Raw genomic sequence first — 6,107 nt, forward strand, 5'->3', positions numbered from 1 at the left:
TCATATAGATTGCTTGTGCATTGATACCTCTTGTAGCTGTGGAGTACTTGACATATCAGATCCTTTACATTGTTTTATGAATCTCTTGAATTATTGTTAATCTTAAAGGATGACCATCACTATGAGTAGGGCAGTGACCCTCTCCTAACCGTACAAATGTTGTAGGTGACATACAGATTGAAGACTTCTAGGACCAGCCTCCTATAGAAGACTACACCAAAAGAATGCGAAGATAGTTTATTTACTTAGTTTATACTTCCGCTGCGAACTCGATAAATATAATAAGCTCCCATTGAGAGGGCATTTGATTGTTCTTTTTACTCTGATGAAATATAATCAATATATTTAATCTGATTCTTGTGAATGCTACCTTCAGAAATGTATCTAGATGTAATGTAAATGAAAAAAAATGGTGCGATTTTCAAAGCATCCAAGTTTTACATTATTAACACCCAGTTTTCTCGGGCACGAGTATAAACTCTAGCCATGAAATTATAGGTTGTTACATAGTTGGCCCCACGATATCAATCAATAAGTCATATATGTGGGGCCAAACCCACGTTCCAACCCATTTCAGGGTTTTTAAAGATTTATTTTTGAGAGAGAGGGGACTAGCACCACCACCACCACTATCGAAGCTCGAGAGAGAAGGGACCACCACCACCACCGAATCTCGAGATAGAGGGGACCACCACCACCACCGAATCTCGAGATAGAGGGGACTACTACCATTAAATTGAAAGAGACGAGGGACCACCACCACTACCAAATCAAAACAGAGGGGACCACTGCCACAACTGCATAGAGAGAGAGAGGGGACCACCACCATTGAAGTACATGTGGATGTGCATATGCATGTGGGGATATGATGGGTAGAGGTAAGAATATGCATGGGGGATCCACAGTGCATGTGGAAATGGATGTGCATGTGCATTTGGAAGTGAATTTGGATGTGTATATGGGTGAGAGGGGTCAAACCCCCTGGGCAGTGTGGATCTCACCTGGTTGGATAAATCCCTTTTGATCATTGTGGATCTCACTTGGTAGTCACCCCTGAGCACTATGGATCGCACATGGGACTACCAGGTGAGATCCATAGTGATCAGGGGGATCCACCCCACCAAGTGAGATCCAAACTGCCCAAGGGGTCCACATTCATCCACCTTCACATCTTCATCCACATCTTCAATTCAACATTCATTTCACCTCCACGACCACATTCACATCAACATCCATGCCCACATTTGCATTTTGTCATTTCAATGCATCCACATCCATATTTTTATCTATTTGTATTCAATATTCATATTTGGATATACGTATGCATGTGAAAGTAGAAGGGCATGTGAAGTGGAAATCCACGTGGATATGCATGTACATATGCATGTGAAAGTACAAGTGCATGTGGAAGTGGAAGTGCATGTGAATATGCATGTATATGTGCATGTGAAAGTAAATTTGGAGAATGTGGGTGTGGAGTGGGTCTGAGGGGGAGGAGGTGGATCTCCCCTGGGTAGTGTGGATCTCACCTTGTGGGATGGATCCCCCCCGAGCATTGTGGATCATACATGAACATTCACATCTGTGATGCAGGGCGTATTCACGAGCCTGGACTGGGAAAGGGTACTAAAAGCATGGATTTAACAGTCTGAAGTTACCAAGGCAAGCGACGGACCCTAGGAGACCAAGATTGATAGATTTGCACGCCAGGGATCCAAGAAAATCGAGAAATTGAAGCTCAAGTGGCTTGAAAAGTGTCCAGAATGCAAGATCATAGGGTTCTCACCATCTGATCAGTTCGAAACTCCATACATAGCTTTAGGGCCATAAATTAACCATACACGTAAAATTTCAGCCATTGGATGCCTCTGAAAGTGGCACAACTGACAGATCAGCCCACAATTTACTGATCTGGGGCCCACCTGATCTCTGGATACACCTCATCTTCGGTCTCAACACCTTAAATCATGGGGAGAAAGAGAAGACAGGAGGCAGGGACGCTGTTGGACCGTGGGATTGGACGTGAGCACAGGGAAAGGGAGAGTTAGTATTTTTTTCTTTTTTTTCTTCTTCTTTTCTTCTCTTTTTGTCTATTTTGCACATGGACATGCGGACGGATCTTTGTGGGCCACACCATGCATCAACGGTCAGATCCGGACCGTCTATGAGACTCACATGTCCCCTATCACTCAAGCCTAGGTGGATAAATTTCAAAAGACACCAGAGATCGGTTTTCGAGCGTTAAAACGGACGACAGACGGTGGAACAAATATCACGGGGGTCACACCGAAACGGACTCAAAATCAGCCATTCCAGACCGAAATTTCGTGGGGAATCGAATGGACGGACTGGATTTCGAAACCGAAATCGATCATGGACCCCACCAACTTCGACAGTGAGCCCTGCGTGCGCAGGCCCTGTTTCCTCGTCCGGTCGAGGCCGGAATTTGCGGGGGGTAGTGGGCGACGATCATTGACATTTTGAGTGATCCAGATCGTCCAATGTGTCCACAGGGAAGCAAATATTCTAGCTAAGATCTCAGAAACGACGGATAGTTTGATATCGCGCCGTAAATACGATCCAAACGCAAGATGTTGTGCGTTTTCACTGCGCACGCGAACGCGGCTGCGTAAACGGCTGTCCTTCTCTCCCTCCGCAACAACTTAGACTTCGGCATGAAGTCTTCGGTTCGGAACGGACCAGGATATAAGGGGAAGAGCTTGGCTGGCAATGAGGGGTGGAAAAAGCATTACAAGGTGGGGGCTGAACGTGAAAGGGAGGGTGGCTGCTGGCACGTGGGACTGGACGTGGCTGGAGGAGGTCAATTTCTCTGCTGTAACAGATGGAGGTTTTGCTGCCAAGGCTGTAACGGAGGTGGTTGTTCTGCTAGAACGGGCAGTGGAGAGAGAAGGCTGGGAACCAAAGGTTTTCTTTTCTTTTCTTGCTTTGGATGTATATTTATTTTTTTTTCTTTGGGATTTGCTAATCATGTTTAGGGTTGGCTAAACCTCTTAGCTAGGGCTAAGAGGTGAAGCCTCAGTGAGATGGGAGATACTATTTCATGCTTTTAAATTTCTGAACTGAATTTGATTTTAGTTGATTATGGAAGGAATGTTTTTAGTCTTTAATGGTCTGTTGTGACTGAAATTACAATGGATCTGCAATGGCCTTGAATATCTCCTTTTCCCTTTTGATGTATATGATGTTAGGAAGCCCTGTTGTTCACCATCGTCTCCTGGGCATGGTAGGATGATGGTACCCTTTCTAACTTGCATGCACTGTGATTGGTTGGTAATTAGTTTAATCCTGTTGTTTGCTTTGTCTCCTGAGCATGGTTAGATGATGAAATCCATTCTAATTCATATACCTTTCATCTTGTGAAGACTAGATCAAGTAAGTTCAGTTTGATTTCCATGATGCAAGCATAAGAGCTCCCTGATCTCTACAAGTGGATCCTCTGAATCCCTAGTTTCCTTCCTCTGAATTCCTTAAGTTTTACATTAATCTCTCACCATTATTCATCAATTTACATTGGATTTAGATTGCATCTTAGGCTAGTTCTATATCTAGTTAGTTTCAGATCACGTAGAAGTTTCAGTCCCTGTGGATTCGACCTCGGTCTTACCGAGTTTATTACTACATCACAACCCTATACTTGGGGAGTGAACAAGTTTTTGGCGCCGTTGCCGGGGACTGACGGTTACGTTTTTCTAAAATTAATTAGTTTTAGAATTAGGTTAGGATTAGGATTTTACTAACTTTAGGTTAAAGGGTTTTTATTTTATTTTATTTTTAAAAACTAACCTGTTTTCCTGTTTTGTAGGATCCTGACATAAGTTCCTAAATTGGTAATTCCTTCCTAATTTATCTATTTTTTTCCACTTTTAAAGTTAGGGTTTAAATTTTTCTAATTCTAATATTTTCCTATTTGTAGGAAATAGTTTATTTTTAGAAATTTTCCTCTTTTGTTTTAAAAACTAGGTTAGTTATTTCCCTTCTTAGAAATTAACTTTCTATTTTTATTTTTAGTAACTTTTTAATTGTAGAATTTTAGTTTAGAAACTAACCTTCCTATTTTGTAGGCCTTTAAGATAGAAATTTCTAATTCGGTACGCTCTTTCTCTACTTTCTATTTTTCAGTTTTCTTTTAGTAATTTACTTTCTAGTTTAGGACTTTCCTAATTTATTTTAGAAATTTCCACTTTCTTTTAGGAATTCCTTCTTTTAGAAATCAGTTCACTGTTATCTTTCTTTTAAAGGATTGTTCTTCTCCTTTTTAGAATCTAACTTATTTTTGTTTTATTTTGCAGGTTTTTAACTTAGGACTCCAATTTGGTAATTTCTTTCCAACTCTCTCTTTCGTCCTAGATTTTCTTTTCCCTTCTTAGGATTAGGCTTTGAATTTAGTTGAGGGCTGTGAGTGTTTCATGCCCAAGTGGGCCCGTGACAACACTCAACGTCTCTTGACTGAAGGAGGATTAGTTGAGGGGTTGACTATCCATCACAAGACTAGACACCACTCGAAATTCCCTGAGTTAATTGAAGTTATGGCTGAAGACCAACCTCCTATACTTCCACCCAGGGTGGAGGATACCCAAGATGAGAACGAGGTGCATCATGCACCCCCGCCTCGTACTTTACGAGATTATCTACAACCGGCGGGACTGAGTATGCCCTCATGCATGATTTTCCCTGAAAACACAGGACAAATGGACATCAAGCCAGGAGTTATCCAACTCCTTCCCAAATTCCATGGACTTGAATCAGAGAGTCCATATTTACATTTGAAAGAGTTCGATGAGATTATAGCTACATTATGTTTTCCTAATGTATCTGAGGATACAATTAGGCTGAAACTCTTTCCTTTTTCCTTAAAAGAGAAAGCTAAGACGTGGTTACATTCACTGCGTCCTAGATCCATTGGCACATGGAACGACATGCAGAGGGAATTCATAAAAAAATTCTTCCCACATCATAAAATGATTACCCTCAGAAAGCAATCATGAACTTTGCCCAAAAGGAAGATGAAACATTCTTCCAATGTTGGGAAAGGTTCAAAGATTTGGTCAGTTCATGCCCACAACATGGATTTGAAACGTGGCGCATTACAAATTTTTTCTATGATGGACTGACATCTTCCATGCGCCAAATGGTCGAGACAATGTGTAATGGAGAGTTCATTAATAAAGATGTTGACGAGGTATGGGATTACCTCGATAGTCTTGCTGAAAAAACACAATCATGGGACTATTACCCAAAGTCGAACACCACGTCTAGGCCAACTCAATTAAAGGAGAAAGGTGGATTATATCTCTTGAAAGAAGAGGATGATCTCAAGTGTAAAGTGACTACGCTCATAAGGAAAGTTGAGGCCATGGAAGGAAAGAAGGATAAGGTTAATGAAATTGTTTGCGGCATCTGTGATTGCAACATTCATACAATTGAAAATTGTCCTACAATACCCGCCTTTCGAGGAGTGTTGAATGAACAAGCTAATGCCGTAAACAACTATCAAAGACCTTTTACTGGACCTAACTCCAATACATACAATCCTGGTTGGAAAAATCATCCAAACTTTAGTTGGAGGAATGGACAAACGGCTACTCCTCCAGGTTTCTTCAATCAAAATCCAAATCAAGTGAAACCTCAAGAGGAACCGGTTCAAAATTCCATACAAGAGCTGGCTCAGGCAATGCGGGGAATTACAGATTTTATGCAAAAGATAGATTCTCGTATGACGGTTATAGAAAAGGGGATGCTTCCTGCACAACCTCTCCCCAATCCTAAACCGCAGTATGAGATTAATGATCCCAGCTCTTCAAATCAGATGGGGCACGCTAAATCCATCACCACTCTTAGGAGTGGAAAGATCATTGATAAAACTCTTCCAGTTATGCCCGAAAAGCCTCAAGAACCAGAAGAGGACAACAATGATGGATCCAGTGATGCCCCACAAAAATTAGAACCGGAACTTCTAGAGAAGCCAGTTGCTCCGTTCCCCCAACGGTTGGTTTCACCAAAACCTCTCTCTAACTCTCAGGATATCCTAGAGGTGTTGAAACAAGTGAAAGTCAACATTCCTCTACTTGATGTCGTGAAACAGATTC

General features: G+C 41.6%; 1 non-coding gene across 1 annotated transcript; it reads right to left on the reverse strand.

The window, feature by feature from the left end:
• Window positions 1-4,985: 4,985 nt before the first annotated feature.
• Window positions 4,986-5,091, reverse strand: LOC131254452 (small nucleolar RNA R71). Its single transcript, XR_009175564.1, has one exon. It is a non-coding gene; the product is annotated as a small nucleolar RNA R71 (small nucleolar RNA).
• Window positions 5,092-6,107: the final 1,016 nt, after the last annotated feature.

The sequence above is a fragment of the Magnolia sinica genome, chromosome 8, assembly GCF_029962835.1.
Source record: "Magnolia sinica isolate HGM2019 chromosome 8, MsV1, whole genome shotgun sequence".
Taxonomy (NCBI): Eukaryota; Viridiplantae; Streptophyta; class Magnoliopsida; order Magnoliales; family Magnoliaceae; genus Magnolia; species Magnolia sinica.